Consider the following 16,193-nt stretch of genomic DNA (forward strand, 5'->3'; position numbering starts at 1 on the left):
CGGCCTTCGATACCGTCGACCACGGTATCCTTCTGGGGCGCCTTGCGGAAATGGGACTTGGGGGCACTGCTCTGCGGTGGCTCCGGTCATTTCTGGAGGGTCGCACCCAGAAGGTGTCATTGGGGGACTCCTGTTCTGCACCACAACCTTTGACTTGTGGGGTGCCACAGGGTTCCATACTGTCCCCCATGCTGTTTAACATCTACATGAAGCCGCTGGGTGAGATCATCCGGAGTTTCGGGGTGCGGTGTCATCTGTACGCAGATGATGTCCAACTCTGTCACTCCTTCCCACCTGCTACTAAGGAGGCTGTCGAGGTCCTGAACCGGTGCCTGGCCGCTGTAACGGTCTGGATGAGGGCGAACAAACTGAAACTAAATCCAGACAAGACAGAGGTACTCCTGGTCAGTCGCAAGGCCGAACGGGATATAGGGTTACAGCCTGTGCTGGACGGGGTCGCACTCCCCTTGAAGGCGCAGGTTCGCAGCTTGGGTGTGACCCTGGACTCATCGTTGAGCCTGGATCCCCAGGTTTCAGCGGTGACCAGGGGAGCATTTGCACAGCTTAGGCTCGTGCGCCAGCTGCGCCCGTATCTCGGGAAGTCTGACTTGGCCACGGTGGTACACGCTCTTGTCACATCCCGCCTGGATTACTGCAACGCTCTCTACGTGGGGCTGCCCTTGAAGACGGCCCGGAAGCTTCAGCTGGTCCAGCGTGCGGCAGCCATGTTACTAACTGGAGCGGGTAGCAGGGAGCACACAACGCCCTTGTTGTCCCAGCTTCACTGGCTGCCGATTTGCTACCGGACCCAATTCAAGGTGCTGGTCTTGACCTACAAAGCCCTAAACGGTTCCGGCCCAAAATACCTTTCTGACCGCATCTTGGCCTACGAGCCCACGAGGACCTTGAGATCGTCTGGGGAGGCCCTTCTCTCGATCCCGCCTGCATCACAGGCACGGCTGGCGGGGACGAGGGAGAGGGCCTTCTCGGTGGTGGCCCCCCGGCTGTGGAACACTCTCCCGGCACACATCAGACAGGCACCCTCCCTCATGTCCTTTCGAAAAAGCCTTAAGACCTGGCTGTTCGAGAGGGCATTTAATTAAGTGCTAAGCAACAACATTACGGTAATGAGAACTGGAATGGTATAAGGAAAATGAGACTGGCTATGATTCTACTAAGAGACGAAGCGGATTTTTATGTAGTTTGTATTTGTTGTATAGTCATATGTTGTTGATACTGGCCTCTGTAACTGTCTTTTTATGTGTACTGTACACCGCCATGAGTCGCCCGTAAGGGCTGAGAATGGCGGTCAATAAGTGCATCTAATAAATAAATAAATAAATAAATAGCTCTCAGAATCCATGATCATTGGCCAAGACAGCTGTGGCTTTGGGGAATTGGAAATCCAAAACACATGCAGCACTAGAGTTTAGGAATCCCTGATTTTGTTGAATCTATTCTATAAGAGTATTTCTTTTTTTCCCTTTTTCATTACAGCCAGGAGGGGTGGTGGTCAGAGTACTACTTTTATTTATATGTATGTGTACCCCTCTTTTTCTTTCATTTTTTTTTGCATGTTACTTGATTGTGAATTAGATTGTTTCTGTCAAAATTAATAAAAATACTAAATATAGATAAATAATTTTACATCTTCATTTATTCATTTCAACTGCCAATAAATACGAAGTAACGTGACAATCGTAGTCATAAAAGATGCCTGAATACCTTGGGTTATCTACTTAAAATAATTTTTACCAAGAAAAGAAATCTATTGTTAGTAGTGCTTTCCATTTGAACATTTTGTAATGAAACTACGTCAGGCATGGGCAAACTAAGACCTGGGGCCTGGATGCGGCTCCCTGGGTGCTTACCTCAGGATATCCTCATTTTCCCTGTCCTTTCAGAATAAGGACATGGTTGCCTACCGCGTCCTTATGCAGAAAGGACGAGGGAGAAAGGCATGCATCAGCTGAGAGGCCTCTGGAGTGCTCTCAGTCATCGCATGACTCGCCCTTCTCCTGGCATAAGGATGGTGTGTGCAGCCCCATCCTTATGCTGAGAGGAAGGCACGCAGTGGCTGAGAGCCCTCCAGAGCTCTCTCAGCTGTTGCCTGTCTTGCCCTCCTCCCGGCAGTATGCTGAGAAGACAGCTCGAAGATCAGGGGAGGAGGATTGGGTAGGAGGATTGGGGCAGTCGCTACATGCCTCGTTTTCCTCCTGGCATAAGGATGGGGCGAGCAAGCCCCATCCTTATGCCAGGACAACCTGAGGATGGCCTGGGCCCTGCCCCACCCTCTTGGACCCATCGCACCCAGCGTGTGCCCAGCTGCCCTCCAGACCCAGCCCTTTCGATCAGGCCCACAATGTGGCCCCAAGTATAAAAGTTTGCCTGTTTTGAATGATTATGGTTTTGAATGTATGTATCTGCTATAATGGTGCTCCCATGCTCTCCTGCTTTTCCTACACACCTGAATACTCATGCAGAACATTTAAAGTTGATGCAATTTTCTAATCTTTATACTAAGAACATCTTTTTACTTAGCTGATTAAATATTTTAGGCAAAGATTCAGTTTCCAGCTGTCTATATGGAACTACAACTAGCATTCAGTTTCCACATTTCCCCACAGTTTATTTATTTAAGAATTGTATTTTTCTCCTTTCGCCACTCAAGGGCCCAAGGCAGCTTACAGCCAATAAAACATACAATATAAAAGTTTAAATCAAGTTGAAACCATAAATATTAGACATGCTGTAAACTCTAATGAAAGTTCAATAAAATTAATTATACTAACCCAGTTGTATAAAAGAAGCCCATAGGCCTTCCTAGCCATGTAGTATCTTTGAGTTATGATCCTCCAAAGGCTTCCTTGAACAGGAAGGTTTTAAGGCACTTTAATGAATTTGTTGCAAACTTAGTGACTTCTATGCAAAGTATTTTTAGTCAGAGTTTTATCTTTCCTGTTGCCATGTAAGTTTTTTCCAAACCTTCTCCAAGTAAGCGCTCTCAATATTTATCATATTGAAGTTGCATGTCCTCCAGGCCATCGTGGCTGTTGATGACTGGGGCCAATGAGAGTTGTAGTCAAAGACATTTGAAGGGCACTGAGTTAGAGAAGGCTACTTTAAAGTCTTGCCTCCTTTTGGACATTGTGTGCTTTCTAGAAGGTTGGAAGCTTCTCTTACTAACTTGCCATGATGAATATTTCTTCACGATTTGACTGCTTATCTGGTGGTGATGCTTTATTTAACTGGGATTTTAGTATGCATACTCTGCCACTGTTTAGCTTCAGAGTGCTCATATTTAGCTGCTACTTGTTGGTGCACAAGTGGAACTTGAATGGCTGCACTCAGAAAGTCTGCAACTAAAGAGGTCAGATTGAGACAGACATTTGTTTTTAAAAAGAACACTATGGCTATAACAGGAGTGTCTTTGTTTCAGTGGTTGTGTGGCATATTCACAGTGATATTAATGAACAACCTGCTGTGCTTAGGAAAAGAAATATGCTGTCTCCATTCATCTTTATGGATCTGTGTATGCAGTGGGCCACCAATGTACAAACTTCTATTTCAATCTTTCTTTCTCTCCTTTCTCTCTCTCTGTTCCTCATCCTCCCCACATCTACATTGGCAGATGGCATAAGTAGGAGCTTAGAAAGTGTTCACTTATTATTAATTAAAGAAAGCTTCCCCCTGGAATATGTAATTACCTCTTGTTTAAGTCGTGGGCAGGCTTTAGTTCCAAAATAGATTTTGGTGTGACCTGTGGATAAGTCAAGGCTCATTCTCTGGAAAATAAAAAACGCTAGCTCTGCATCAAGGAAGGGCAGCCATTCCTGCCTGCTGTTGCTCCCCCTTCCACCCCCCTCCCATATTAAAAAAAGACCAGAAACATTACCGTAATGGAGAGAGTGCAGGAGATTGTTGCCTCTTTTAGGATCTCCCGGAACAGACTAAATTCTCTCTTTTTTCCACTTTACACAGAGAAAGGGATGACTACTTTTTGATATGAGACATAGTACATAATACTTACAGTGACCTGTGGATAAGTCAACCCAGGTTTGGCGGGTTGATCTTTGACTAACATTTCTAGACTTACACATTAGTATATACAGTATTGGTTTTACTTTCATTATTAGTATGTCTCCTAAAGTTATAGGAGCTTGTGTCAAATGACTTTCTTTTTTTCTCTTGCTAGTAATAATAATAATAATAATAATAATAATAATAATAATAACTATTTATATTCTGCCCTTCTCCCCATGGGCTCAGAGCGGATTACAGTATAAACAGATATTGGCAAACATTCATTGGCTTGTTACAATACAGTGGGCACACAAACAAAAACAAAGGCAAAGGCTTCTCATTTCATTTCCGTCTTTGGAGGCAGTGCTCATCTCTGGCTCTGGGGGAGGTGCTGTTCTTCATTTCCAAGCCAAGGCGCCTGCGTTGTCACCTCCTGGTGGTGTGACTGCATGATTTCTATACCTATTTATCTACTCACATTTGCATGATTTCAAATTGATAGGTTGGCAGGAGCTAGGGCTAACAGTAGGACCTCACCCTACCCCACGGATTCGAACTGCCAGCCTTCAGGTGAGCAGTTCAGCAGCACAAGGGTTTCACCCATTGTGCCACCGTGGCTCCTCTCATTAATCTATATAGTATACATACTTGATGATAATTGGCCATGATTATTACATGATTATTGTTAAGTATAGGGGACATATGTTTGGTACTTCCTTTTGCTATCTATGTTTTTAGACAAGGCCTCCAGATTTTCTAGACCTAGATCAATTCATTTACTTTACTGCTGAAAAAAGCATGAATTCTTAGACTGCATGTGGAGCATAGGAATTTCTACCTGGTGTTTCACTTAGCATTTTTGGCTACCATAGGGCTTGATGTAGAAAGTGTGCATGGCCAATTAAAATGAAGGATGTTTCAAGCCCGGCAGCTAGTAAAGATCATATGTGAAATATTTCTATTGCTATTTCCCTTCAGAAACCTTATTCCTGTATTAAAATTAGTCTCCATATACCTAGCTGAGCTGGTTTGTTGTTTTATAGATTGGGAAATGTTTTGAAGAGATCACCAGGGTGCAGCATTAGTTTCTCTAGGAATGGCATTTCTTGACATGGTAATAAGGTTTTAGATTTTGGCACTGTGTTATGCTCATCTTCAGCAAATGCTGACTGCAACTGGGGGAAAAGACTACTACTTATTTGTATGTTTGCTGCTGGATGTACATGTATTGATTCTATACTTTGTGACTTCAGAACTAGAATTGGCAATGATGCTTTGTAGGAAAAAACTATTAAAGGATAGCCTTGATTCGATGTCATACCCAGGACCTTGAATTTTCCCCTACTGTTTCTCTGTGTGGAAATGTCTTTCACATTTTCCTTCTATGTATGCATGTGTATATTTCTATCAGTCTTGCATATATACAAACATATTTCAAAAAGGAGGTAAGAGTTAAAATAACATGTTTATCAAAATTCCTGACATTGAACTGAGAAAACAGTAAATAACAATGAAAATAATAGTTGTAAGAGAAGCATCTTCATAGGTTGCCTATCGGCTAACCTTACACGCAAGTATGTTAGAGTATATTAAAATATTATGCTGTTTAAAGCTAGCCTATAGGCAACCAATAAAGATACTGTGCTTAGAACTATTATTTTCATGATTGTTTACTGTTTTCTCAGCAATCATGAGGCCAGGTGGTATTATTTTGCCTTGAGAATCCATAGGAAAGGGCCTGTCTCTCTTTCTCTGTCGTTTTTGGATTAAATATGTTCTTGTTTGTGCTTTCACATTGACTAAAACTTACGGCAACGCTGTCATTGAGTTTTCTTTGCAAGATTTATTCTGTGCAGGTATGTCGTTGCCTTTTTTATAGACTTAAGAGATTGCCTGAGGTCGCTCAGTGGATTTCCATGGCTGAGTGGGGATTCAAAGGCATCATCTCCCAAATAAGTCCCCAATATGCAGTCTTAAGATTTACATGGACACAGGCGAATCTTAAAATATTAGACTGTTTAAACCTCTTTGTGAGATAGAAGGTTAGTTTTGTCTGTGTGCATGTGTTATATAAGGAGGCAAATGGTAGTTAAAGCATAGAGACCTGAATATACCTTGTCTTACATGATTTTGAAAGCTAAATCAGGTCATGTCTGACATATTATTGGATGTTAGACTACCGGAGAATACCAGGGATCTCCAAATGGGGTTAAGAAAGAATCCCGGTTGGCAGTCCTGAGCTAGATGGACCATTCATCTGAGACAGCTCTTTATTACCATCATTTTGTACTCAGCATGGAAGCAAGCTGCTGGGTAGCAAGGATGAAACAAAATGTTATGATTGCGTACTCCACTTAAGAGCAGGACTGCCATATTCTAAAACCAATTAACATTCCAGTACAGGTTTCTTCCTCCTTTGAATATTTCACTTTTGAAAGACTTGCTCTTTCAATGCTTGCAACCTACAGGCAAATTTGTTTAACCTGAAGAGAGATTTGCTTTTTCATCAGCTCTCCTTGCTTGTGACATTTGCTTCGGACAGCTTAAACACGCTTTACAATATATTGTAGTGTGTTATTTATGTTTTTCGGCAACCAAAATGCAATTGTAAGCAAAAAAACAAAAACAAAAAAAGGGTTCCACTTTTCAACCAATGTCACTTTCTAACAGTGCTGTGGTCCCTACCCTCTGATATAAGCAGGCACTTCTTGTGTATTCTGTCAAGGCTGCCCAGTTTAGGCTCGGTTATACCAATTGCACCTGGAAATCATCATGGCATATATAATGCTCTCCCTTAAAGGAAAGGTGTACCAGCCAAATCTGGAAAAAAGGCTCTCTTAGGCATCACAGCTCTCTGGACCTTCACCACTGCTGCAAGCTGACTATTAAAACTATAGCATTATTTTTAAACTTCTCTCCAGGTGAATTTTGTCTTTGGACAAAATCAAAATGTCTTATGAGTCATATGAACTGATGAGAGTAAAAATGCCTGCAAGTAATCACAGCTGGACAGTTATAGTACTTAATCATCAAAATAATCTGAAATTCAAAACTGTTTCATCATTAGTTCCATGTGATGACAAAGTTGTAAGCTTTCTCTTAGGTTAAGGCGTAACAATGTACTAGAAATCATGGGGCCAAGTTACTAGGTTGCTAAAAGTCGCAGGCAAGCACACAGTTGATATATTATCACCTGTTGTTCCTTTGTTTGAATCTTGAAACATTTCCCAGGATTATTGTTACTTCTGTTTCTTAATACTACAGAAGATATAACTCTCATTCATACTTTGTTCCTTTTTTAAAATCAGAATTCAAGACCTTTAAAAAGTTTTTGGGTCACACAACTGAGATTGTGTGACCTAGTATTTCAGTGACTGCTCTCTGTCTATCTTCAAGACATTTCTGACTTAATGGTGAACATATCACAAGGTTTTCTTGGCAAGATCTGTTCAGAAATAATTTGGCTTTTCCTTCCTCTGGGATTGAGAGAATGTGACTTGTCTGTAGAGATTGAAATAGAGTTCTTGTCAAAAGCTTGCAGCATTGTACCTTTCTAAACCCTCTAACCTTTAGAGATCCTTTATAAGACAGTATTTGCTCTATGAATAAAATATTCTCAATATGGGTTAAGTGGAAAATGAGAGCTCTAGGGTTTGTTCAGCATTTTTCCGAATGAAGCACAGAGAGTTTGAGGACTTGTAGGGAGACCAAGATGCTTGTTTATAAAGCCATTGTCCTCCCAACCCTGCTATATGCCTGCAAAACGTGGACTGCCTACAGACGTCACGCACAACTCCTGGAATGATTCCATCAGCGTGGCCTCCAAAAATCCTGCAAATCTCTTAGGAAGACAGGCAGACAAACGTCAGCATGATGGAAGAAGCAAAGACCACCACCAGCACTGAAGTGATGCTCCGGCCACATTGTCCGAATGCCCGATCACTGTCCCCCAAAGCAATTCTCTACTTCTAACTCAAGAATGGGAAACGTAATGTTGGTGGACAGAAAAAGAGACTAAAAGATGGGCTTAAAGCCAACCTTAAAAACTGTGTGGCATTGATACCAAGAACTGGGAAGCCCTGGCCCTTGAGTGCTCTTACTGGAAGTCAGGTGTGAACAGCAGTGTTGCAGAATTCAAAGAGACCCAAATGGAGGGCGAAAGGGAGAAACATTCCAAGAAGAAGGTGTGTCAACCCAATCCTGACCGGGACCACCTTCCACCTGGAAACAGATGTCCTCACTGCAGGAGAACATGCGGTGGACATCGTGACACCACATCTGAAAGAGCATCATTCTTGAGCTACGAGGGATAGCCTAAGTAAACAGCAACTGTGGCTGGAGCCCAGTTGAGATCCAGGCCCACCTCAGGGTCCAGGCCTTTGTGGGGGAGCCAGTGAACCTCAAGTCTTTACAGAGCAATTGAACTCATTGAGTTCATTCTTTTCTCTTGTCTTGAACTGATGTACTTAACAATGTTACTGGGGAGAGAAAGTGAGAAGGAAAAAAGTCGTTTATGCGCCCCAAGCTTGTATCCTAGCTTTTCTACAATATATACACCTAATTAATAAATAAAATAGACGTATACTGTGCATAATAATAAAAATAGCTGTTATTATTTACTGTAAAAGATATGAGATTGTCAACTCTATTAACTAGTGGTTAACAACCAAGGCTCTATGTAAGCCATAGAACTTGTCTGTGTGGGACACAGGATTTAGCCATAGCAATAAAAACTCCACCAAATGATAACTGCTCCAATACTTTATTTGTGTTTGTGTTTTACAGTGACTATAGCAGTAAAATGTATACTTAACAATGTAACTACATCTTTTTTACAACTAGTGGAATAAATAGTTGATATATACAACAGACACTCCATATCAGCAGATTCTGCATTAACGGATATACAAGCTACGGCTTGAAAATAAATTTAAAAATCCAAAAAGCAAACCTAGATTTAACAATTTTATATAATGGAAATCATTTATTACATTGATATATATAGAGAGGGGGGGAGGGGTATGTATTTAGCATCCACAGATGCCTGGAACCAAACCCCACCACTGCAGTGCATTTTTATATATTCAAGAATTATCATGAGTGATAAATATAATAACAGAATACCTGTAAAGCTCTAAATGTTCTTCTCAGGCAAGGTGTTTTTTTTTGTTTTGTTTTGTTTCTATTGTGTTAAGAACCAAATTCTTTGACATAGTCTTTAGTGGGACTTAAAAATATCTAGGTTTGCAAACCACCACCACAGACCATATTGCCGATCTATAACCAGTAATACTGGTGGAATGTCAGATTGTTGACTCACTAGCTTTGGCCTTCAAAGTTTATTGTGTAACAAATTCTGCTGTTAATGTCTGAATTGGCTGACACATTCTTTTTGCCTTCTGTTAACACTTTCTAGGAAAGGTGCCCTTTGGTATCCATCTGGTTATGTTTTACACTCCAAAAGATAATGTCTCCAAACAGTTTCCACATTACTGTTTTGTGCCACAGTGCATTGACAGAAGACATACAGACTCAATAATGTTGTTTAGAAGTTATCATTAATTTAAGGCAGAGCACGAGGAAGAAGGAGAATGCTTAGAGGACAGTCGGGGAACCTGTTCTATAAATTAACCATATATTTACTTGCCCATGGCAAGTAAGAATTGTTTATTGGCATCTATATAGGAAAGCTTTGCAAAAACTATGGGCCAGTCTCTATTTTTTAAGGACACAAATGATTAATATGGAAAGGGAGGTTAGCTGAAAAGGTAAGCAACAACGACAACAAAAATTTGTATTTTTATCCCACCACCATCTCTCAAAAAGGACTTGGGATGACTTACAAGTGTAGTATATAACTACAAGTGTAGCATATAAGCAAGTTCAGATATTCTAAGGCTAAGTCTGTTCTGCTTGTGTGTGTGTCAGGAGTGACTTGAGAAACTGCAAGCTGCTTCTGGTGTGCGAGAATTGGCCATCTGCAACAGGACGCCTGCATGTTTTACCAACCTGTGGGAGACTTCTCTCATGTCCCCGCATGGGAAGCTGGAGCCGACAAACGGGAGCTCACCCCGCTCCCTGGATTTGAACCGTCGACCTTTTGGTCAGCAGTCTTGCTTGCACTAGGAATCAACTCATCCACCACCGGGGGCTCTGTCTATTCTGTTTAATAGAATAGAAGACTTCAGAGTGTGGGGCATTTGAGGATTTAATAAGCAGTGACTTTTGAGAGTCGAAACCTCCCTTAGTTACATTTGTTTGGTGCATGGGCAAAAAGAGAATTTTACTTAGGTCTTTTTTAACCAAATTGGTGTCATACAGGTAGAACTCCACACTCATGGTTTTTCTGTTAATCTTGGCTAGTATTTGGGAGGAAAAAGCATTGGACAACACCTGCCTAAATGCTTTTTCCAGATTCACACTGATGTAGAATCCTGTTTTGCATTTTTGTGCCTTTTTTGTTTGTTTTTTTATTAATCCCAGTTTTTATAGAAATCTTAATTTGGTCTGGCTACCAAAACCTTAATTTGTTCCTAATTTGGAGAGTTCACTAGCATCCTAAGGGTCTCATGATTGGGGTATCAGTTTGTAAGTGAATCTTGGCAATGCTCTCCTCTCCCTCTCTCCCTGTGCACAATCTAGCAAAACCAGATTTTGTTGCTACAGTGTTTTTAACATCTGTTCCCCCTAATCCTTTAGCTTTTTCCTGTAATGATGAATCTGTTTCAGATTTTTGAGGAGAGACATGCTGTGTCATGCCTGCCTCCTTCTGATAAGGAAGCTGTCACAGGAGAACAGCCTTGAGGAAAGAAGACTGCACATAAGGAAGAAAAAAAATGTTTGATCAGAATAGTGCACAGGGGTTCTTTAACTTCATCATTGTGAATTGTCCTAGTAAGGCAAGGAAAAGGATCCATGGTGAGCCTGGCTGAGTATAAAATGTTCCCATACAGAGAGGAAATAAAATGGAAGGCTGTAGAGAATAGTTGCCCCAGTAGTCTTGTCAAAAAACAAGGGCTGTATATTGTTTGTATGTGTGTGTTTAGTAGAGATGGTTGTCAGCAGGCTATTAGAACAGATGTTTTTCTAGTTGTTGGTAATTGCTTTGTGAGCTCCAAATCAACTTTTAAAATTGATTGAAGGTTGATAATACACTGCTGAGTGTAGATGTTTAAGCAGCTCAGAAAGAATCCTCTTGGTGTAGAGTCAACCCTGTGTAGCCACAAATTCTGTATCCCTGCATCCATCCATCTACAGCAGTGGTTCCCAACCTTTTTCTGACCAGGGAACACGTTGACCAGGGATCACTCTCCAACATTAGTATCAAAAGGGTTACGAATCGGTTTTTGGTCAACTTTAGATTTGGTTTGGTTATTTGGGGTGCTGATTCAGAAAATTGCATTGGATAGACCACATCAGCCCTAGTTTCTGATATAGAACATAGGCCACCCAGTAGTCGCCATCTGCTTGCCTACAGAAACTCATATTTAATAAGTCTCGGCATTATAAGTGGGTTTTGCTAGACCAGTTGCTCTCGTTGCAATGGTGTAGTAATGGGGAGATCGCGGACCATATTTTAGTTCTTGCATACCACTGGTGGTCTATGGACCACAGGTTGGGAACCACTGATCTGCAGCTTGAATATGTTCAAGAAGAATTGGAGGAAAAGGATTAAGAAGAGGAGGAGGAAGAATTGTAATACCAAAAAAGCAAAAGGATGCTTTATATAAAAGGTCTATCTATCTATCTATCTATCTATCTATCTATATATATATATATATATATAAAAGTACCCATGGATTGTGATATCCACAAGGGGTCCTGGATCCAAACATCAGCCAACAGTCCACAGTACTAGAATACGACAGTCTTATGAAATGGGATAAGTTCTATTCAAATACAAGGACTGATAGGGGAGAGCTACTATGACTGTGCAGAAACGTGCAGAGAAGAGTGCATATTGTAAAACTTCCAAAATTTTTGAAGCAACAGGAAAACTATTCTTCATATTAAAATGCAAGTTTTTTATTATTATTATTATTATTATTATTATTAGCGCCTTGTATAGATTGGAAGTCACTTAGTTACTTTGGTAACATAAAATGCATTATCTAGAACTGGCTTGATATAAGAGTGTCCTGTTTGATGTATTCCTTTTTTCAGAAAACAGTACAAATTTAATCTGCTTTTCCTAGAAAATGTGTTTTTTTTAATTTAATGGAGTCCAAAAACCTGAACTGCAAAGGAATACTTGAACTATTAGCAAATGTGTTGCTTTTTCCAGTTTGACCTGCCATCACCATGGACCTATTTTTTCCATAATGAACTGTCCTATCTTTTCATGACAGTGGGATTTCATGCTCCTGTGTGGCAAGAAGCTATGGTGTTGGCAGCAGTACTGCTGATACAGTCTTCCATGGCAGACAGACTTTTGCTCAGGAGCCAGATGAAATGTGTCTAACTGCCACTAAGGCAGTAGTAGTAGTGGAGTAGGATACAGGTGAATCATCTCTCAGAGACAATGGAAGAATTGGGGGGAAAAAAAACCCTTTTCTATCTGGGTAGCAGCAGTATGGAGAGTGGGTTTGGCAGACCTTTTCTACTGGTCCCACTCACCTTTTCTAACCAACCTGTAAATAGTCAACTCCGCTATTTATTATGAAGAAATATGCACCTTTGTACGTATGTTTGCATTTTGGACTCTTCCCCCAACACTAGAATATACTATAAAGCCTGAGACTATTAACAGTTCTGCGCATATGTTAATTTCTTCACTTTTTGCCAGGGTGTGTTTGTTCTAAAAAACCATTTTATAAACAGCCACTTTCTCATATTTAAACTGTCACCATCACTACTTCACACATTTAATTTCCCTCTGACATGTCTATGCACAATCCCAATTCCACATCAGACTGTGTGTCCTGTATTTATATGTGAAATCATGGATAATTGTTCCATGCTTTTGATAAAGTGGGCTATTGGTGATAAAAGTTCATGTCGTGTTTTTAAAGTGCCACTGGATTTGTTGTTATTTTTGTTGTTCTTCTTTTTGCTACAGCAGACTGATACAGCCTTTGGAAATAGTTGCGAGAGTATTATCATATATATGTATAACAGGGCACTAGTGGCACATCGGGTTAAACTGCTGAGCTGCTGAACTTGCTGACTGAAAGGTTGGTGGTTCGAATCCGGGGGAAGCTCCTGCTGTTAGGCCCAACTTTTGCCAACCTAGCAGTTTGAAAACATGCAAATGTGAGTCAAACAATAGCTTTCGCTCCGGCAGGAGGGTAACGGCACAACATGCAGTCATGCCGCTATGGGGTGAGAAAAGCGGTATATAAATACTGTAAATAAATAAATATGGAAAACGGCGGCTCTTTGACTTAGAAACGGTGATGCACACCAACCCAGAGTTGGACACTAGACTTAATGTAAAGGGGAAACCTTTACCTTTCCTTTACTTAAGTATAAGTAGGGGGCAGGTTTTGCGCCTCAAATTATGCATTTTTGTTTGATCCCTGGATATATAACAAGAACAACAACAACAACAACAATAATCTTTATTTATGCCCTGCCACCATCTCCCCAAAGGGGACTCAGGGAGGCTTACATGAGGCCAACCCCAGTAGTGCATTACAACAGAATAAAACCAAAAATACAGAATAAACATCACAATAAAATAAATAAAACATAAGAATGCAATAAAACAGTGCAAATAATTACAGTGTGAGATAAATCACAATCGCAATAAGCGGGCCACATGTACAAGATAAAATGATAAAAACTCAGGATGAGACAGAAATGGAACAGAAATATTTGTGAGGGAGTTCTGTGCAGCAGCATACAAAATCCGTCAGGGAATGACTAGTCCCAAAAGTTAACTGTGTGTCCAGTAATCTTCTCTGAATCTACAGTTTGGTGATGGATCTGGGCATTGTATGTTTTTACCCTGTTTCCCCTTCCCTTCTACTCCCTCACCCATATTGTGTTTCAGTCATATTTATATTTTTAACGTACCAAACACACCAAGTTTGTATGAAAATGTGACTATTTTCTGTGCTGGTCAATGACCGAAATAAATGATTTGATTTGATTTGTGAGGGAGAAATTAATTGGAAACCGAGTAGTGGAGACAGGCCTTCAAACAGGCAGGGGGAAGTACAGTATGGAGACAAAACATTTTGGGGGAGCAAACAAAAGGAGATGTAAGGTCACTCTCCAAAGGAGCAACGGAAAAGCCAGGTTTTGAGATCCTTCTTGAAGGTTGCTAGAGTGGGGGCTTGCCTAATCTCACTGGGCAAAGAATTCCAGTGTCAGGGGGCCACAGAGGAGAAGGCTCTCTCCCTCGTTCCCACAAGTGGGGCCTGTGATAAAGGAAGGGGCCTGAAAGAAGCACCAAAAAATGCACCCTGTTCTTTCAACCTTTTCACAATTCCCAGTAAGGGGAGTGGTGGTGGACCAGGGGCAAGTGACCCTCTTGAGTTGGCACTGGTGTTTCCCCTCTCCACGGAATGACAGCATCTCCTTCCACAAACCTGCCCCGAAGAGAATTGTGAAAAGGTTGAAAGAACAGGGTGCATTTTTTGGTGCTTCTTTCAGGTCCTATTGCGACCAACTTAGCTCCTGCCTTTTGCCACTCCACTCAGACAAGGGGATAGTTTCTTTTTTAATAAAGAGTACCCACATTGACCTATAGATGAATTGACCCAGGATTTTGGAGTTGTTTTTTTAATAAGATTTCTAAAGCCATGCATGAATATATATAGAGTAAATCATACAGAGCTCTGTGTATCTCCCAGTATCCTTTCTGACTCACTGAATAATGATAAGCAATTTTCTGCATATTGTACTCTCCTACATATATGGCATACACATACTGTTCCAGCCAGATGCAGTTATATCTCCCAACTAGTTAGTAATCAGCTCAAAGGTTTCACAGATGCTACTATATCATTACTTGGTGATACCTGTTATTAAATTCAAATACATGCTGAGATAGCACTTACTTACCTATCCGTGGACAATGTAGGTATTTGAGATGACAGCAGTCGCAGAAGAAACTGGAGTGAAATTGATGTAAATGGTAGAGGATCTTTGCCTGAAGGCTAGAGCTTAAAAGATTTGGCCTCTGTACCCTTAAGTTTTGACTTTTTATTCCAATTGCAAATAAATATGTATTGTCCTTAACATTTTAAATGCTAGATCGTACCTTCATACTCTATTACTTTCATTTATAGACCAAAAGAAAACACGTTTTGTCTCTCCTGCCTTACAGAATGTGTTATGAAACATTAATTAGCTCTCAACATTCTATATGGAGCCTCTGGTGGCGCAGTGGGTGTTGGCAGGACTGCTGACCCACAGGTCAGCAGTTCAAATCCCGAGAGAGCGGGTAGAGCTCCCTCTGTCAACTCCAACTCCTCATGTGGGGACACATCCCACAAGGATGGTAAAATATCAAACATCCGGGCATCCCCTGGGCAGCATCCTTGCAGATGGCTAATTCTCTCACACCAGAAGCGACTTGCAGTTTCTCAAGTCACTCCTGACATGAACAAAAAAGAAAAGGAAAAGAAAGAAGAAAAAAAACATTTTATATAAATCCAAAGGCAATTGAGAAGCTAGAAGTACTTCTAGCTAGGAATAAGTAAGTTATTATTTGTTAAGCAGTTTTAGGAAATAATACAGAGTAGGGCTTAACCAATAATATCTATAGTTCTAACTACGTTGTACAATATTTTGAACATATTGTGAGAAGACATGGCTCTCTAGAAAAGGCAATAATTCTTAGTAAGGTAGAAGGAAGTAGGGAAAAAGGAAGCTTGCATTCCTGATTGATAGTCTAAATTTGCGTCTGCAAATTTTGAGGAGGCCTGTTGATGACAAGATAGTAAAACATCAAACATCTCTCACTTGTAGGGTAACCAGAAGTTTAGTTGTCTGTAACATGAATGGTTTAAGACACTCTCAGTCTGCTCTGTAAGGCATTACTTCATAAGAAGTATTCAAGTTTTCACCTGGTTAGGTATCAACAAGAACCTGAAAAGGACCCTCCCCTTGTCATTTTGAGAAGTGGGTAGTAGATCTGAAAACGAGTCCAAATAATCTAGCTTTTTTTTTTAGTAAATGATGAATCATGTCTTGAGTTCATCCCGTCCCATCCCCCCATT

General features: G+C 40.8%; 1 protein-coding gene across 9 annotated transcripts in view; it reads left to right on the forward strand.

Annotated features, from left to right (window-relative positions):
- ELAVL2 (ELAV like RNA binding protein 2) overlaps positions 1–16,193 on the forward strand; it is a 197,257-nt gene that overhangs the window by 94,525 nt on the left and 86,539 nt on the right. The window lies entirely within an intron of this gene.

The sequence above is a fragment of the Anolis sagrei genome, chromosome 2 (genome assembly GCF_037176765.1).
Source record: "Anolis sagrei isolate rAnoSag1 chromosome 2, rAnoSag1.mat, whole genome shotgun sequence".
Classification (NCBI taxonomy): Eukaryota; Metazoa; Chordata; class Lepidosauria; order Squamata; family Dactyloidae; genus Anolis; species Anolis sagrei.